General features: G+C 42.4%; 1 protein-coding gene across 1 annotated transcript in view; it reads left to right on the top strand.

Moving 5' to 3' along the window:
• Positions 1–14807, top strand: part of LOC124044131 (nectin-3-like) — a 51989-nt gene extending 37182 nt beyond the window's left edge. The window contains exons 11-12 of the transcript XR_006840435.1: positions 14394–14462; positions 14668–14807. The gene's annotated coding sequence lies outside the window, so the exon portion shown is untranslated. The remainder of the gene's footprint in view (positions 1–14393; positions 14463–14667) is intronic.
• The last annotated feature ends 4806 nt before the right edge of the window (positions 14808–19613 follow it).

The raw sequence follows: 19613 nt of genomic DNA, 5'->3' as shown, positions 1-19613 counted from the left end.
CAAAATGTTGGTGTATTAAACCAATATACAATGAATGAAGTTGGTTTGCACGCAGAATATACTTCCTCTTTCGTTTTTTCAGCAGGCAAGGGAATAAACTAACACAAACATTTAGCTGTCGACCTTCTCAGCGTATGTCTGGTTTCAGACATCAGTTATCTAGAGTGCGACACAGGCGTGAATGGTAGTAATTAACGGGACCAAGTTTTGTGTGTGGCAGGTAGCCTAGCGGTTAGAGCATTGGACTAGAAACCAAAAGGTTGCAAGATTGAATCCCTGAGCTGACAAGGTAAAAATCTGTCGTTCTGCCCCAGAACAAGGCAGTTAACCCACTGTTCCTAGGCTGTCATTGAAAATTAGAATTTGTTCTTAACTTACTTGCCTAATAAAATAAAAATGAAAGCATTTTGGCAATTGGATTGGATTAAATGTTAGAATTTGATATTTTAAAACTGAAAATGAGATTCTAATCCTTGACACAGGTGTGAATGATAGTAAACAGTTGATTAATAGTTGGTTGGCATTCTCACATGTTTTTGAACTGGATCATGTACTCACCTATAATCAGCAAAGTTTTCAGCTGTGCTAACATAATTGCAAAAGGGTTTTCTAATGATCAATTAGCCTTTTAAAATGATAAACTTGGATTAGCTAACACAACGTGCCATTGGAACACAGCTGTGATGGTTGCTGATAATGGGCCTCTGTACGCCTATGTAGATATTCCATAAAATAAACTGCTGTTTCCAGCTACAATAGTCATTTACAACATTAATAATGTCTACACTGTATTTCTGATCAATTTGATGTTATTTTCATGGACAAAAAAATGGCTTTTCTTTCAAGGACAAGGACATTTCTAAGTGACCCCAAACTTTTGAACAGTAGTGTATATTATAAAACATATATATATATTTTGAGCTATTGTCTATTCATGAGGTACAGTCATGTGAAAAAGTAAGTACAACCCCTGGAAAGTTGTCTTTTTCTTTTTCTCTTTTACATATTTGGACAGATGGATATGTAATGTTCACTTCAACTCTTTTGACAGATAAAGGTAACCTAATTTAACAAATGACACTGAAAGAGTATACTTTAAAATCATTTATTCATCAAAAATCAACAGGAATGCAATTCCATAGTATATAAAAAATATGTACACCCCAAGCTTCAATAGCTTGTGTTGCCCTCTTTGGCTGAAATAACTTAATGTAGACATTTCTATATCAGTCTCTTCCATAGACTGGGAGAAATTTTGCCCACTCTTCCTTACAGTACTGCTTCAACTGTGTCATGTTCGAGGGCTTTCTTGCATGCATGGCCTGCTTCAAGTTCCCCCCCACAGACCATTTCGATAGGATTGAGATCTGGGCTTTCACTCGGTCATTCCATAACCCTCCATTTCTTCTTCTTTAGCCATTATGTTGTAGCTTTGCTTTTGTATCATTGTCATGTTGCAAGATACATGTTCGGTTCAGCTTCAGCTTTTTGACAGATGTTGTCACATTCTCCTCAAGAATTCTCTGGTACAATAAAGAATTCATGGTTGACTCAAGTTGGCCAGGCCCTGAGGCAGCAAAGCAGCCCCAAAAAGCTGAGTCCTATATCGATATAACCTGAAAGGCCGCTCAGCAAGTAAGAAGCCACTGCTCCAAAACCGTCGTAAAAAAGCCAGACTACGGTTTGCAACAGCACATGGGGACAAAGATCGTATTTTTTGGAGAAATGTCCTCTGGTCTGATGATACAAAAATATAACAGCTTGGCCATAATGACCATTGTTATGTTTGGAGGAAAAAGGGGGAGGCTTGCAAGTCAAAGAACACCATCTCAACCGTGAAGCACGGGGTGGTAGCATCATGTTGTGGGGGTGCTTTGCTGCAGGAGGGACTGGTGCGTATATATTGAAGCAACATCTCAAGACATCAGACAGGAAGATAAAGCTTAGTCGCAAATGGGTCTTCAAATGGACAATGATCCCAAGCATACTTCCAAAGTTGTGGCAAAATGGCTTAAGGACAACAAAGTCAAGGTATTTGAGTGGCCATCACAAAGCCCTGACCTCAAACCCATAGAAAATGTGTGGGCAGAACTGAAAAAGTGTGTGCGAGCAAGGAGGCCTACAAACCTGACTCATTTACAACAGCTCTGTCAGGAGGATTGGGCCAAACTTCCCCCAACTTATTGTGGGAAGCTTGTGGAAGGCTACACAAAACGTTTGACCGAAGTTAAACAATTTCAAGGCAATGCTACCAAATACTAATTGAGTGTATGTAAACTTCTGACCCACTGGGAATGTGATGAAAGAAATAAAAGCTGAAATAAATAATTCTGTCTACTATTATCCTGACATTTCACATTCTTAAAATAAAGTGGTGATCCTAACTGACCAAAGACAGGGAAATGTTTGCTAGGATTAAATGTCAGGAATTTTGAAAAACTGAGTTTAAATGTACTTGGCTAAGGTGTATGTAAACTTCAACTGTATATAGAGTATCTTAACAGGGTGTTAGGCCACCATGGCCTGCCAGGTCAGCTTCATCGATTCTAATAATGGACTTAGAGCTCAGAGTAACAGCATATTACTAAATTTAGGAACTTGGCCGGAGGCTTAACTACTAGCATTCAGTCCAGAATCTGGTGTAGAAGGCTTGTAAACAGTGACTTATTTTAGAAAAAGAGCTTCAATGTCTGTTATCTGATATCTCTTTGTCTTGATGGTTCTTTTTACAGTTTTTTGTTTTCATCAATCTCTCTGTATCACCCCTCTGTCACTGGTTACACACTCCAAAGGGAAACTCCCCATCTCCGGGGAACAGAGTAATGTGAGGGAGTCATGTTTTTGTGTGTATGCACTGTACTTTTGAATTCTATGTGTTTTTTTGTATTTTCTGCTAGCCTTCTGGCCAGGTCTCCCTTTTCTGGCCCCAATTGGGACTTTCTGGCTAAATAAAGGTTACATAAAAAATATTATAAAAGTAGCAATTATATACATACTGCACACAACACGCAAAGATATAATTATAATAATATAGAATAATAATAATGATAATAACACAATAATACTATAATAATAGGTAGACTCAGTCTCAAACTTCGGAATTATTTTTAACAGTTTACAATATGTTCAAAAGCACTGAAACTAAAGAGTAGTTAAAAAATATATTCTCAGGAAGGAAACGACTGCTAACCGTCTAACAGACATTCTAAATATCTTTCTTTATCTCTGATGCAAATCTGGTGATTGCAACCAAACTGGTTTTCAATTACTTCCTTCTTATTCTTTCTTCTTCTCCTTTTTTGAGTGGTCAAACAGCTACTGTTCACTGCAGTGCCTGGTCACTAGAGATATTGGATTATTTTACATTTCACTGAACGAAATGCATGTCCCACTCAGAATAGTATAGGATTAATTAGCATCCAACCAATCAGTATGGGTGAATAAAACCAACACAAAGAAATGTACACTAGTAATGTACACACACAACAACCACTGCCACTACCACCCATAAACCAACAGACATGTCTCTTCTTGTTGATTAAAAGGCAGAAGTACACACTAGGTTAACCTTTAGGAATGCTTAAACTTGATAAGAATTAACATATTTTGGAAGATTGGGTTTGGAGGAAGTTGAGGCTAAAACAGTTCATGGATCGGAGGGAATCAATCTGCCTTGTACCCACATGTGGTCTATAATAGCCACTCCCATATCATCAATAAAGCAGACAGAACAGAGCCACAACGACAAGGAAACAGCTTGTCCCTGTGTGTTTCTAGTTCCAAGGCTGAAATACAAGGACTTTACAGTGCACGAAGCAAGCAAGGCCATGTGAAATTGTGTGTACATTTTGAACAAGACATGACTATACACAGAGGAACAAAAAAGTATTTAGTCAGCCGCCAATTGTGCAAGTTCTCCCACTTAAAATGACGAGAGAGGCATGTAATTGTCATCATAGGTACACTTCAACTATGACAGACAAAATGAGGGAAAAAAATCCAGAAAATCACATTGTAGGATTTTTAATGAATTTATTTGCAAATTATGGTGGAAAATAAGTATTTGGTCACCTACAAACAAGCAAGATTTCTGGCTCTCACAGACCTGTAACTTCTTCTTTAAGAGGCTTCTCTGTCCTCCACTCGTTACCTGTATTAATGGCACCTGTTTGAACTTGTTATCAGTATAAAAGACACCTGTCCACAACCTAAAACAGTCACACTCCAAACTCCACTATGGCCAAGACCAAAGAGCTGTCAAAGGACACCAGAAACAAAATTGTAGACCTGCACCAGGCTGGGAAGACTGAATCTGCAATAGGTAAGCAGCTTGGTTTGAAGAAATCAACTGGGGGAGCAATTATTAGGAAATGGAAGACATACAAGACCACTGATAATCTCCCTCGATCTGGGGCTCCACGCAATATCTCACCCCGTGGGGTCAAAATGATCACAAGTACAGTGAGCAAAAATCCCAGAACCACACGGGGGGACCTAGTGAATGACCTGGAGAGAGCTGGGACCAAAGTAACAAAGCCTACCATCAGTAACACACTACGCTGCCAGGGACTCAAATCCTGCAGTGTCAGACATGTCCCCCTGCTTAAGCCAGTACATGTCCAGGCCTGTCTTAAATTTGCTAGAGAACATTTGGATGATCCAGAAGAAGATTGGGAGAATGTCATATGGTCAGATGAAACCAAAATATAACTTTTTGGTAAAAACTCAACTCGTCGTGTTTGGAGGACAAAGAATGCTGAGTTGTATCCAAAGAACACCACACCTACTGTGAAGCATGGGGGTGGACACATCATGATTTGGGGCTGTTTGTCTGCAAAGGGATCAGGACAGCTGATCCGTGTAAAGGAAAGAATGAATGGGGCCATGTATCGTGAGATTGTGAGTGAAAACCTCCTTCCATCAGCAAGGGCATTGAAGATGAAACGTGGCTGGGTCTTTCAGCATGACAATGATCCAAAACACAACTCCCGGGTAACGAAGGAGTGGCTTCGTAAGAAGCATTTCAAGGTCCTGGAGTGGCCTAGCCAGTCTCCAGATCTCAACCCCATAGAAAATCTTTGGAGGGAGTTGAAAGTCGTGTTGCCCAGCAACAGCCCCAAAACATCACTGCTCTAGAGGAGATCTGCATGGAGGAATGGGCCAAAATATCAGCAACAGTGTGTGAAAACCTTGTGAAGACTTACAGAAAACGTTTGACCTCTGTCATTGTCAACCAAGTGTATATAACAAAGTATTGAGATAAACTTTTGTTATTTACCAAATACTTATTTCCACCATAATTTGCAAATAAATTCATTAAAAATCCTACAATGTGATTTTCTGGATTTGTTTTTCTCATTTCGTCTGTCATAGTTGAAGTGTACCTATGATGAAAATTACAGGCCTCTCTTATCTTTTAAGTGGGAGAACTTGCACAATTGGTGGCTGACTAAATACTTTTTTGCCCCACTGTATGTATGTGTGTATATTTATATATATTTATATATATATATATATATACATACAGTGGATCTCACTTTGCCACAGGCCCCTGTGTTCTCCCTCAAAAAGGTACAGGAAAAGAGTAGCGCTACTGTAGCAGTGTACCCCTTTCCGAGGTAAGGCTGCAGCATGATGATCACAACTGATCCAGATATGCCAAGACCCTCAACATGCCTCATATCTGTGCTGGTGCCGGTGTAGATGATCAGGTCCTGAACACATCCTGTCAGACAGTCACGTAAAACTAAGAACTTGACTCCAAATATGTGGTGCTTTGAAGGGATGTATCGGCAGAATGCAAGCCTCCCTTTCCAAGAAATGAGAGGCTTATCAATGCACAAGTCCTTGTGATGCACAGTCTTCCAAATGCCCCGGTCAAGCTGCCCAGGACATTCCTGAATGGGGTTGGCGAGGTTGGCAGTGGCATTGTTCACAATGTGGAGCGCTCTGGGCAAGACAAGGAAGCGCTACTGGGAGCGATACTTGGAGAAAAGCGTTGGGGAAAAAAGGGGTCTGTAGCATGGGGTCAGTGGTCCAGTAGTCCCTCACAGAGCCCTTCTTCACTTATCCCATCAGCAGCACCGTGAGCAGGAAGGTATACATTTCACTGATGGTAAGAGCTTCCAATTTATGCCAAGGCCAGTCTTCTCTTTCAGTTCATGAGAATACCTGCGAACAAATATGCATATTTAGTAGGATAAAGGATGTCTGAATATTGAGACATTTGAAGAATGCCTTGGGTTTTTTCTGTAATATGGTAACGGAAATATCTGTTGGTTTCTTGCACCACATTCTCCACCAATTCCTCATCAAGGAAAAGTTGAAAACACTCTGCCTCTGAGGGGGTAGGAAGGGTGCTTTGTACGCCAGAAAGGGTGTCATTGAATTCTTGTCTCTGATGGTGTGAAGTGACAGGATCTCCAACAGTGGGAACTCAATTTTAACCGCTTCTCCATCACAGTTTAATTGATTGGTAGCGGCACCCGCATCTTGGGAAGATAACATTTACATTTACATTTAAGTCATTTAGCAGACGCTCTTATCCAGAGCGACTTACAAATTGGTGCATTCACCTTATGACATCCAGTGGGACAGTCACTTAACAATAGTGCATCTAAAACTTAGGGGGGGTGGGGTGAGAGGGATTACTTAACCTATCCTAGGTATTCCTTAAAGAGGTGGGGTTTCAGGTGTCTCCGGAAGGTGGTGATTGACTCCGCTGTCCTGGCGTCGTGAGGGAGTTTGTTCCACCATTGGGGGGCCAGGGCAGCGAACAGTTTTGACTGGGCTGAGCGGGAGCTGTACTTCCTCAGTGGTAGGGAGGCGAGCAGGCCAGAGGTGGATGAACGCAGTGCCCTTGTTTGGGTGTAGGGCCTGATCAGAGCCTGGAGGTACTGAGGTGCCGTTCCCTCACAGCTCCGTAGGCAAGCACCATGGTCTTGTAGCGGATGCGAGCTTCAACTGGAAGCCAGTGGAGAGAACGGAGGAGCGGGGTGACGTGAGAGAACTTGGGAAGGTTGAACACCAGACGGGCTGCGGCGTTCTGGATGAGTTGAAGGGTTTAATGGCACAGGCAGGGAGCCCAGCCAACAGCGAGTTGCAGTAATCCAGACGGGAGATGACAAGTGCCTGGATTAGGACCTGCGCCGCTTCCTGTGTGAGGCAGGGTCGTACTCTGCGGATGTTGTAGAGCATGAACCTACAGGAACGGGCCACCGCCTTGATGTTAGTTGAGAACGACAGGGTGTTGTCCAGGATCACACCAAGGTTCTTGGCGCTCTGGGAGGAGGACACAGTGGAGTTGTCAACCGTGATGGCGAGATCATGGAACGGGCAGTCCTTCCCCGGGAGGAAGAGCAGCTCCGTCTTGCCGAGGTTCAGCTTGAGGTGGTGATCCGTCATCCACACTGATATGTCTGCCAGACATGCAGAGATGCGATTCGCCACCTGGTCATCAGAAGGGGGAAAGGAGAAGATTAATTGTGTGTCGTCTGCATAGCAATGATAAGAGAGACCATGTGAGGTTATGACAGAGCCAAGTGACTTGGTGTATAGCGAGAATAGGAGAGGGCCAAGAACAGAGCCCTGGGGGACACCAGTGGTGAGAGCGCGTGGTGAGGAGACAGATTCTCGCCACGCCACCTGGTAGGAGCGACCTGTCAGGTAGGACGCAATCCAAGCGTGGGCCGCGCCGGAGATGCCCAACTCGGAGAGGGTGGAGAGGAGGATCTGATGGTTCACAGTATCGAAGGCAGCCGATAGATCTAGAAGGATGAGAGCAGAGGAGAGAGAGTTAGCTTTAGCAGTGCGGAGCGCCTCCGTGATACAGAGGAGAGCAGTCTCAGTTGAATGACTAGTCTTGAAACCTGACTGATTTGGATCAAGAAGGTCATTCAGAGAGAGATAGCGGGAGAGCTGGCCAAGGACGGCACGTTCAAGAGTTTTGGAGAGAAAAGAAAGAAGGGATACTGGTCTGTAATTGTTGACATCGGAGGGATCGAGTGTAGGTTTTTTCAGAAGGGGGTGCAACTCTCGCTCTCTTGAAGACGGAAGGGACGTAGCCAACGGTCAGGGATGAGTTGATGAGCGAGGTGAGGTAAGGGAGAAGGTCTCCGGAAATGGTCTGGAGAAGAGAGGAGGGGATAGGGTCAAGCGGGCAGGTTGTTGGGCGGCCGGCCGTCACAAGACGCGAGATTTCATCTGAGAGAGAGGGGAGAAAGAGGTCAGAGCATAGGGTAGGGCAGTGTGAGCAGAACCAGCGGTGTCGTTTGACTTAGCAAACGAGGATCGGATGTCGTCGACCTTCTTTTCAAAATGGTTGACGAAGTCATCTGCAGAGAGGGAGGAGGGGGGAGGGGGCGGAGGATTCAGGAGGGAGGAGAAGGTGGCAAAGAGCTTCCTAGGGTTAGAGGCAGAAGCTTGGAATTTAGCGTGGTAGAAAGTGGCTTTAGCAGCAGAGACAGAGGAGGAAAATGTAGAGAGGAGGGAGTGAAAGGATGCCAGGTCCGCAGGGAGGCGAGTTTTCCTCCATTTCCGCTCGGCTGCCCGGAGCCCTGTTCTGTGAGCTCGCAATGAGTCATCGAGCCACGGAGCGGGAGGGAGGACCGAGCCGGCCTGGAGGATAGGGGACATAGAGAGTCAAGGGATGCAGAGAGGGAGGAGAGGAGGGTTGAGGAGGCAGAATCAGGAGATAGGTGGGAGAAGGTTTGAGCGGAGGGAAGAGATGATAGGATGGAAGAGGAGAGAGTAGCGGGGGAGAGAGAGCGAAGGTTGGGACGGCGCGATACCATCCGAGTAGGGGCAGTGTGGGAGGTGTTGGATGAGAGCGAGAGGGAAAAGGATACAAGGCAGTGGTCGGAGACTTGGAGGGGAGTTGCAATGAGGTTAGTGGAAGAACAGCATCTAGTAAAGATGAGGTCGAGCGTATTGCCTGCCTTGTGAGTAGGGGGAAGGTGAGAGGGTGAGGTCAAAGAGGAGAGGAGTGGAAAGAAGGAGGCAGAGAGGAAAGAGTCAAAGGTAGACGTGGGGAGGTTAAAGTCGCCCAGAACTGTGAGAGGTGAGCCGTCCTCAGGAAAGGAGCTTATCAAGGCATCAAGCTCATTGATGAACTCTCCGAGGGAACCTGGAGGGCGATAAATGATAAGGATGTTAAGCTTGAAAGGGCTAGTGACTGTGACAGCATGGAATTCAAAGGAGGCGATAGACAGATGGGTAAGGGGAGAAAAGAGAATGACCACTTGGGAGAGATGAGGATCCCGGTGCCACCACCCCGCTGACCAGACGCTCTCGGGGTGTGCGAGAACACGTGGGCGGACGAAGAGAGAGCAGTAGGAGTAGCAGTGTTGTCTGTGGTGATCCATGTTTCCGTCAGGGCCAAGAAGTCGAGGGACTGGAGGGAGGCATGGGCTGAGATGAACTCTGCCTTGTTGACCGCAGATTGGCAGTTCCAGAGGCTACCGGAGACCTGGAACTCCACGTGGGTCGTGCGCTGGGACCACCAGAGTAGGGTGGCCGCGGCCACGCGGTGAGGAGCGTTTGTATGGTCTGTGCAGAGAGGAGAGAACAGGGATAAACCGACACATAGTTGACAGGCTACAGAAGAGGCTACGCTAATGCAAAGGAGATTGGAATGACAAGTGGACTACACGTCTCGAATGTTCAGAAAGTTAAGCTACGTAGCAAGAATCTTATTGACTAAAATGATTAAAATGATACAGTACTGCTGAAGTAGGCCAGCTGGCAGTGGGTGCGTTGTTGACACTACACTAATCAAGTCGTTCCGTTGAGTGTAATAGTTTCGGCAGTGTTGCTATTCGGGGCTAGCAGGCTAGCTAGCAGTGTTGTTTACGTTACGTTGCGTTAAAAGAACGACAATAGATGGCTAGCGAACCTAGAAAATCGCTCTAGACTACACAATTATCTTTGATACAAAGACGGCTATGTAGCTAGCTAAGTAGCTAGCTACGATCAAACAAATCAAACCGTTGTACTGTAATGAAAATGAAGTGAAAATGTGATACAACCTGTGAATGCGACCGGGTAGTTGAGTTCTATACAGAAGACGTTGGCTAGCGTTGGCTAGCTGTTGGCTAGCTAGCAGAGTCACCTACGTTAAGGACGACAAATAGCTGGCTAGCTAACCTCGGTAAATTAAGATAATCACTCTAAGACTACACACTCTAAACCTAAACAACACAATTATCTTGGATACGATGATACGATGATACGAAGACAGCAAAGACAGCTATGTAGCTAGCTGACACTAAACTAATCAAGTCGTTCAGTTGAGTGTAACAGTTTCTCCAGTGCAGCTAATCAGTGGACGTTAGCTAGCTGGCTAGTGAAGACTAGTGAAGACTACGTTAGGACGGCGAAATACGATAATTACGCAATTATCTTTTGATACAAAGACGGCTATGTAGCTAGCTGAGAAGAAATTGCTAAGATAAGACAAATCAAACCGTTGTGATATAATGAAATATAATGAAAAAGTTATACTACCCGTTGGAGCGACGTACAGATGCGACCACTCGCTCCAACCGGAACCGGAATAAGGGAAGTGCATTAGCTGTAAGGTTGGGGTCGGCTCCATTGTTCTCAGACATCTCACCCTCACAGTCCAGAAGGATGGGGGGGGGGACAGATATTCATATTCACTATTTGATTGATCCAACTCAGAGTGTGGTGTCAGGAAAACAACCTCTCACTCAAGGTCAGGACAGCGGAGTCAATCACCACCTTCCGGAGACACCTGAAACCCCACCTCTTTAAGGAATACCTAGGATAGGATAAGTAATCCCTCTCACCCCCCCCCCCTTAAGTTTTAGATGCACTATTGTAAAGTGACTGTTCCACTGGATGTCATAGGGTGAATGCACCAATTTGTAAGTCGCTCTGGATAAGAGCGTCTGCTAAATGACTTAAATGTAAATGTAAATGTAAATGTAAGGTCAACAAAACAAAGGAGATGATCGTGGACTTCAGGAAACAGTAGCGGGAGCACCCCCCATCCACATTGACGGGACAATAGTGGAGAAGGTGTAATGTTTTAAGTTCCTCGGACAAATTGAAATGGTCCACTCACACAGACAGCGTGGTGATGAAGGCACAACAGCGCCTCTTCAGCAGCTCCTCTTCAGCGGCTTTTCAACCTCAGGAGACTGAAGAAATCTAAAATCACACAAACTGTTACAGATGCACAATCGAGAGCATCCCGTCGGGCTGTATCGCTGCCTGGTACGGCAACTGCACCGCCCTTACCCGCAAAGCGGTCTGCACATGCATCACTGGGGGCAAACTACCTGCCCTCCAGGACATCTACAGCCCCAATGTCACAGGAAGGCCAAAAAGATCATCAAGGACAACAACCACCCGAGCAACTGCCTGTTCACCTCACTTTCATCCAGAAGGTGAGGTTAGTACAGGTGCAACAAAGCTGGGACCGAGAAACTAAAAAACAGCTTCTATCTCAAAGTTATCAGACATACAGACTCAAATCTCTGTCCACTTTAATAAATGGACATAATAAAGGTATCAATTGACACTTTAAATAACGACACTTTAATAAAATGTACATATCCTACACTACTCATCCCATATGTACAGTTGAAGTCGGAAGTATACATATACCTTAGCCAAATACATTTAAACTCAGTTTTTCACAATTCCTGGCATTTAATCCTAGTAAAAATGCATGTTTTAGGTCAGTTAGGATGACCACTTCATTTTAAGAATGTGAAATGTCAGAATGATAGTAGAGAGAATGATTTAATTCAGCTTTTATTTCTTTCATCACATTCCCAGTGGGTCAGAAGTTTACATACACCAATTAGTATTTATAATAATAATAATAATATATGCCATTTAGCAGACGCTTTTATCCATGTGTGCATACATTCTACGTATGGGTGGTCCCGGGGATTGAACCCACTTCCCTGGCGTTACAAGCGCCATGCTCTACCAACTGAGCTAGTATTTGGTAGCATTGCCTTTACATTGTTTAACTTGGGTCAAACTTTTCTGGTAGCTTTCCACAAGCTTCCCACAATAAGTTGTGTGAATTTTGGCCCGTTCCTCCTGACAGAGCTGGTGTAACTGAGTCAGGTTTGTAGGCCTCCTTGCTCACACACATTTCAGTTCTGCCTACAAATTGTCTATGGGATTGAGGTCAGGGCTTTGTGATGACCACTCCAATACCTTGACTTTGTTGTCCTTAAGCCATTTTGCCACAACTATGGAAGTATGCTTGGGGTCCATTGTCCATTTGTAATACCCATTTGTGACCAATATTTAACTTCCTGACTGATGTCTTGAGATGTTGCTTCAAAATATCCACAGAATTTCCCTCCCTCATGATGCCATCTATTTTGTGAAGTGCACCAGCCCCTCCTGTAGCAAAGCACCCCCACAACATGATGCTGCCACCCTCGTGCTTCACGGTTGGGATGGTGTTCTTCGGCATGCAAGCCTCCCCCTTTTTCCTCCAAACATAACGATGGTCATTATGGCCAAACAGGTTGTTTCATCAGACCAGAAGACATTTCTCCAAAAATTACGATCTTTCTCCCCATGTGCAGTTGCAACCCGTAGTCAGGCTTTTTTATAGTGGTTTTGGAGCAGTGGCTTCTTCGTTGCTGAGTGGCTTTTCAGGTTATGTCGATATAGGACTCGTTTTACTGTGGATATATATATTTTTTTGTACCTGTTTCCTCCAGCATCTTTACAAGGTTTTTCGCTGTTGTTCTGGGATTGATTTGCACTTTCCACACCAAAGTACGTTCATCTCTAGGAGACAGAACTCGTCTCCTTCCTGAGCGGTGTGATGGCTGCGTGGTCCCATGGTGTTTATACTTGCGTACTATTGTTTGTACAGATGAACGTGGTACCTTCAGGCGTTTGGAAATTTCTCCCAAGGATGAACCAGACTTGTGGAGGTCTACCATTGGCTGATTTCTTTAGATTTTCCCCCAATGTCAAGCAAAGAGGCACTGTGTTTGAAGGTAGGCCTTGAAATACATCCACAGGTACACCTCCAATTGACTCAAAATATGTCAATTAGCCTATCAGAAGCTTCTGAAGCCATGACATGATTTTCTGGAATTTTCCAAGCTCTTTAAAGGCACAGTCAACTTTGTTTACGTAAACCTCTGACCCACTGGAATTGTGATACAGTGAATTATAAGTGAAATAATATGTCTGTAAATAATTGTTTGAAAAATGACTTGTGTCATACACAAAGTGGATGCCTTAACCGACTTGCCAAAACTATAGTTTGTTAACAAAATATTTGTGGAGTGGTTGAAAAACAAGTTTAAATGACTCCAACCTAAGTGTATGTAAACTTCCGACTTCAACTGTATATACTTCTATTCTATTCCATCTACTGCATCTTGCCTTTGCCACACGGCCATCGCTCATCCATATATTTATATGTACATATTCTTACTCATCCCTTTTCATTTGTGTGTGTAAGGTAGTTGTTGTGAATTTGTTAATGACATTTTAGATAATACTGCATTGTCAGAACTCGAAGCACAAGTACTTCGCTACACTCACATTAATATCTGCTAACCATGGGTAGGTGACCAACACAATTTGATTTGACATGTGATCTGTTTTTTTGTATAAAATTTAACAAGCACATTGCAGCGTTCTAATATGCTGAAAAGTGGTCAAACTAAGTTCTCTTTTTAGGGAAATAGGCGCAGCCATCTTTGACTTTGACTTTGTTTATTTGAGTCTTATGTTCAGAACAGCTGGGAACTTGGAAAAATACGGGATCAAATCATAACGTCAGTGATCTTCACGTCGGAAAGTCGGCGCGCTAGAATGAGGCCATAGTTCCCGAGCTGAAATTCTGAGTTGGATTCCTAGAACATCTCATTCCTAAATTCATGGATATTAAAACTTTTCTTTCAAAAACAAGGACATTTTTAAGTGACCCCTAACTTTTGAAGGGTTGTGTATCTCTGTTCTAAACAATGTTACATTTCTCCCTTGTGCTCACCAGAAATGTGGTACATTGTAAACAATGTGGTACCATGGCAGTAATTATTTTAAATAGAAAACATGTAATTTAGAAATATAACACAAAAAAAACATCATAAGAAAGATAATAGTGTTCCCTACCTTGCTCAAATAGTAATTTCAAAATAGTAATTAATTATTTTTGTATTACATTGCATTTTCTGCTGAAATTCTCCTCACTGCAACGCGTCCGAATCTTTCGGAATGTATGTTATGTTGTGATTTAAACAGAGTAAAATTAAAATATTCTGAAAATGGATGTTGTACAAGATGTTTTCAAATGACAGAAAAAATATTAACTGAATATTGTCCATGACTGATGTTCTCATCCTTCGCAACATTTCTGGAGGACTGTTAACACACAGAGAAGTTTAAACAAAGTTTGATTTTGAATGACGCAACACATCTGCCACTACCTTCAAGATGTCTACCACGTAAGCAGATTTCTTTATATTTATCCATTTAAAAGTTAAACATTCTCTTGTCAGACTGAGTTTTAATTATCATTACCGATACAGGTAGGTTTCCACATAGAAAAACGTTAGATAAAAAAATGTCTACGAAAATATACTTCATTAATGTCTAATTATGTACATTGAGTAAAAATGTGCTTAGTCATCATGTCTTCTCTATTGTTAGCAAAACATGCTAAGGTTTCTCATCCTCCACAACACTATTCTGAAGCTCGCATCCGCTACAAGACCATGGTGCTTGCCTACGGAGCTGTGAGGGGAACGGCACCTCAGTACCTCCAGGCTCTGATCAGGCCCTACACCCAAACAAGGGCACTGCGTTCATCCACCTCTGGCCTGCTCGCCTCCCTACCACTGAGGAAGTACAGCTCCCGCTCAGCCCAGTCAAAACTGTTCGCTGCTCTGGCCCCCCAATGGTGGAACAAACTCCCTCACGACGCCAGGACAGCGGAGTCAATCACCACCTTCCGGAGACACCTGAAACCCCACCTCTTTAAGGAATACCTAGGATAGGATAAGTAATCCCTCTCACCCCCCCCCTTTAAGATTTAGATGCACTATTGTAAAGTGACTGTTCCACTGGATGTCATAAGGTGAATGCACCAATTTGTAAGTCGCTCTGGATAAGAGCGTCTGCTAAATGACTTAAATGTAATGTAAATGTATTCTCACTATCATAACTGTAATTTAAGGCCAGTTGCGGTAGAGAGAACTTCTGTTTCGGTAATGAGAATTTAATAATACAGACTATATTTTTTTATATATATAATTAACTATTAATTTAAATATTATTTACTAACGGTTGATATTTTGCTTTATGTCCTGTTTAATTGTAGGACAACATTTTTCTGTCAGCAAATACGTCAAAAACAAATGTCTGCTATTTCTGCAGAGAAACTTTCATTCATCAAAGGTTAGTGGTCTATTCAATTTACAGATGCATCTGTTTTGTTCCATTATTACTGACCAATATAAGCCTGTTTGTTTATTTTTGTGATAAGGTTTGGGCTACATTGCTGAAATAACCGAACCCACTAATTTGAAGTGGGGTCCACATACATTTGTATATATAGTGTATTATTAGAGAGAGGGGTACCAAGTCATACAGAATCTGGCCTGTTGTGAAAAGGTTAGGGCTACATTGCAAGATGTGCATAGTCTACATCAAAGATAGCATTGCATTCAACATTATTTTACATACAGCTCAGCCTACATAACTGTCTTACATAAACAATGAATAGATCCTCATTTTTACAAATCACAAATTTTAAAATGTAATATAATTACATAATTACATTTCCCCTCTGATCCTAGCTATGAGAAGAGCTGTGTGATTCTACTCATCATCCAGAGGGATACAGAGGTAGGTTTCCGATTGTCATAAAATGTCATACTATTGAGATCATGTTTGTCTCTTTCTTCTTATTGACAGAAGGCAAGACAGTAACACCCAACAAACACACACACAATCCCACCATTCAACTGCAGTCCTGGTCCTTTTAGGGTACATAAGGCACACGCATCAGCTCAGTGTGTTTACTATGTTTTTAACTCAGCATGTTTATTATGTTTTTAACTCAGTATGTGCTTTTGGCTTATTATTCTATTTTTTAAACCTTTATTTAACTAGGCAAGTCAGTTAAGAACAAATTCTTATTTTCAATGACGGCCTAGGAACAGTGGGTTAACTGCCTGTTCAGCTCAGATTTGAACTTGCAACCTTCCGGTTACGAGTCCAACGCTCTAACCACCAGGATACCCTGCCGCCCCATATTCACTACTTAGTTTTAGCCTAGACTGGATCCAGATCAGTATGTGCTTTAGCCATCTCCTCTGATTGTGGCTGCCCAACCACATTTCAGCATCAATAGGATATCATAGTTCATAAGCACAGCTAAATACTAAAAATGGTCTCATCTGTGTGTTTATGCATCATCTCTGTTTATTTGAGTTCATAAGCATCTATTCTACAGGTCTCTTTTGGAATGTTTTTTTAGGCTTGAGTTTTCTCTTCAGAGGACTGTGGTACTGGGGCAGGATGTGGATTTATCCTGCAGACTGATAGAGACAGACGAGGAGCTTGAACAGATAACATGGCAGAAAAATACTCAGCATGAAAAACGTAATTTGATGCATATTTATCCAAATGGGGTTACTGACTTTGTTGCACCAAATGGATTAAAAGGTAGAGTCTAGTTTATTGGGAACTCATCAGAAAAACTTGGATCAATTCGAAACACAGCTGTCAGACTGTTGGATGAAGGCACCTTCACATGTATCTTCAGTGTTTTCCCCAGTGGAACATACACTACAGAGATACCTCTGACTGTGCTTGGTAAGAACTATGAGTGTGTAGAAATACTGTGTGTATTGTCCAACATGCGCCGAATACAACAGGTGTAGACCTTACAGTGAAATGCTTACTTTACAAGCCCTTTACCAACAATGCAGATTAATAAAAAATAAGTGTTGAGTAAAAAATAGATAAGTAAAAAATGTAAATAACAAATCATTAAAGAGCAGCAGTAAAATAACAGCAGAGAGGCTATATACAGGGGGTACGGGTACAGAGTCAATGTGCGGGGGCACAGGTTAGTCAACGTAATTGAGGTAATATATACACTACCGTTCAAAAGTTTGGGGTCACTTAGAAATGTCCTTGTTTTTTAAAGAAAAACTGTTTTTAGTCCATTACAATAACATAAAATTGATCAGAAAGACAGTGTAGACATTGTTAATGAAATGACTATTGTAGCTGGAAACGGCTGATTTGTTTATGGAATATCTACATAGGCGAACAGAGGCCCATTACCAGCATCCATCACTCCTGTGTCCCAATGGCACGTTGTGTTAGGTAATGCAAGTTTATCATTTTAAAATTCTAATTGATCATTAGAAAACAATTTTGAAATTATGTTAGCACAGCTGGAAACTGTTGTGCTGATTAAAGAAGCAATACATCTGGCCTTCTTTAGACTAGTTGAGTATCTGGAGCATCAGTATTTGTGTGTTCGATTACAGGCTCAAAATGGACAGAAACAAATAACTTTCTTCTGAAACTCGACAGTCTTTTCTTGTTCTGAGAAATTAAGGCTATTCCATGCCAGAAATTGTCCAAGAAACTGGAGATCTCGTACAACACGGTGTGCTACTCCTTTCACAGAACAGCCCAAACTGTCTCTAACCAGAAAAGAAAGAGTGGGAGGCCCTGGTGCACAACTGAGCAAGAGTACAAGTACATTAGAGTATCTAGCTTGAGAAACAGATACCTCACAAGTCCTCAACTGGCAGCTTCATTAAATAGTACCTGCAAAACACTTGTCTCAACATCAACAATGAAGGGGTGACTCCGGGATGCTGGCCTTCTAGGCAGAGTTGCAAAGAAAAAGCCATAACTCAGACTGGCCAATAAAAAGAAAAGATTACGATGGGCAAAAGAACACAGACACTGGATAGAGGAAGATTGGGAAACATGTGTTATGGACAGACAAATCTAAGTGTGCTGCCATCCTGTTAGAAGGTAACAGATTATTTTATTACAATGGTTAAATTGGATTTTCATTGTGTTCAATGGTGTTATTTGCCCCCTAGTGGAGCTTTCTGGTACTTTGAAAGACAACGCAAACAGGAAAGAGAGAATTTGTTCTGCACGCATAGAAGCAGCTACAAACAACGCTACGGTGCAGATCTTTCAATGTAGTTATTTCTTGTCACGCTTCAGCCTTGGAAAATATTTGTTTGTAAGTTCGATTCAAGCATTTAGCTAATGATGAAAATCTTGTTATTGATAGAGTTGCTTACATATCAATGTTGGTTGCATTTACTCACAAATTGCAATGTCTTTAATGTATGTCATTAGCTGTATTACTTTGCTCGTGTGTAACGGATGTGAAACGGCTAGCTTAGTTAGCGGTGTGCGCTAAATAGCGTTTCAATCGGTTACGTCACTTGCTCTGAGACCTTGAAGTAGTAGTTCCCCTTGCTCTGCAAGGGCCGCGGCTCTTGTGGAGCGATGGGTAACGATGCTTCAAGGGTGAATGTTGTCGTTGTGTGCAGAAGGTCCCTGGTTCTTGCCCGGGTATGGGCGAGGGGACGGTTTAAAGTTATACTGTTACACGTGCGTCATGCAAACAAATTGTAAAATATACAATACTGTAGTTTTGTTACTGTATCTATGTAAATTTGCTTTGTTATTCTACATAGATGGTTGTACATTGTTAGAGTAATGAAAGAAGCCAATTACCATATGAGTAACAATTAGCTACATGGTTTGGCATCATGCCTGATGCATAGTACCATGGCACGTGCTTTGTATTTATGCAACTTCAAATGTTTAATGTACAGCTACAGTATGTCGGTGTGAATTGAATACTAAAGTATATTATTTTCTGTATTTTGCAGTTTCACAACATAAACGTTTTCAATATATTCATTCAAGAAAAGTCATGCCTTAGGAGTTTTATTGAAGACTTAGTTAGCTATCTGTCTAGTTTTGCATGGGAACGCAACTCAAGGGCAGAATACTAAGTTTGAGGTGTTCGGATCACAAAGAAGAATATTCGTGAGACGCAGACCAAATGAAAATATGCTGGAGGAGAGCTTGACACCATCTGTCAAGCATGGTGGAGGCAATGTGATGGTCTGGGGTGCTTTAGTGGTGGTAAAGTGTGAGATTTGTTCAGGGTAAGAGGGATCTTGAAGGAGGCTATCACTCCATTTTGTAACGCCATGCCATAACTTGTGGATGGTGCTTAATTGGAGCAAACTTCCTCCTACAACAGGACAATGACCCAAAGCACAGCTCCAAACTATGCAATAACTATTTAGGGAAGAAGCAGTCAGCTGATATTCTGTCTATAAAGGAGTGGCCAGCAGAGTCACTGGATCTCACTGGATCTCAACCCTATTGAGCTGTTGTGGGAGCAGCTTGACCGTATGGTACTAAGAACGTAAGCGTAAGAAGTGCCCATCAAGCCAATTCAATTTGCGGGAGGTGCTTCAGGAAGCATGGGGTGAAATATCTTCAGATTACCTCAACAAATTGTCAACTAGAATGCCAAAGGTCTGCAAGGCTGTAATTGCTTCAAATGGAGGATTCTTTAACAAAATAAA

This window comes from Oncorhynchus gorbuscha, linkage group LG09 (assembly GCF_021184085.1).
Source record: "Oncorhynchus gorbuscha isolate QuinsamMale2020 ecotype Even-year linkage group LG09, OgorEven_v1.0, whole genome shotgun sequence".
NCBI lineage: Eukaryota > Metazoa > Chordata > Actinopteri > Salmoniformes > Salmonidae > Oncorhynchus > Oncorhynchus gorbuscha.
This window is presented reverse-complemented; position numbering and strand designations above follow the sequence as displayed.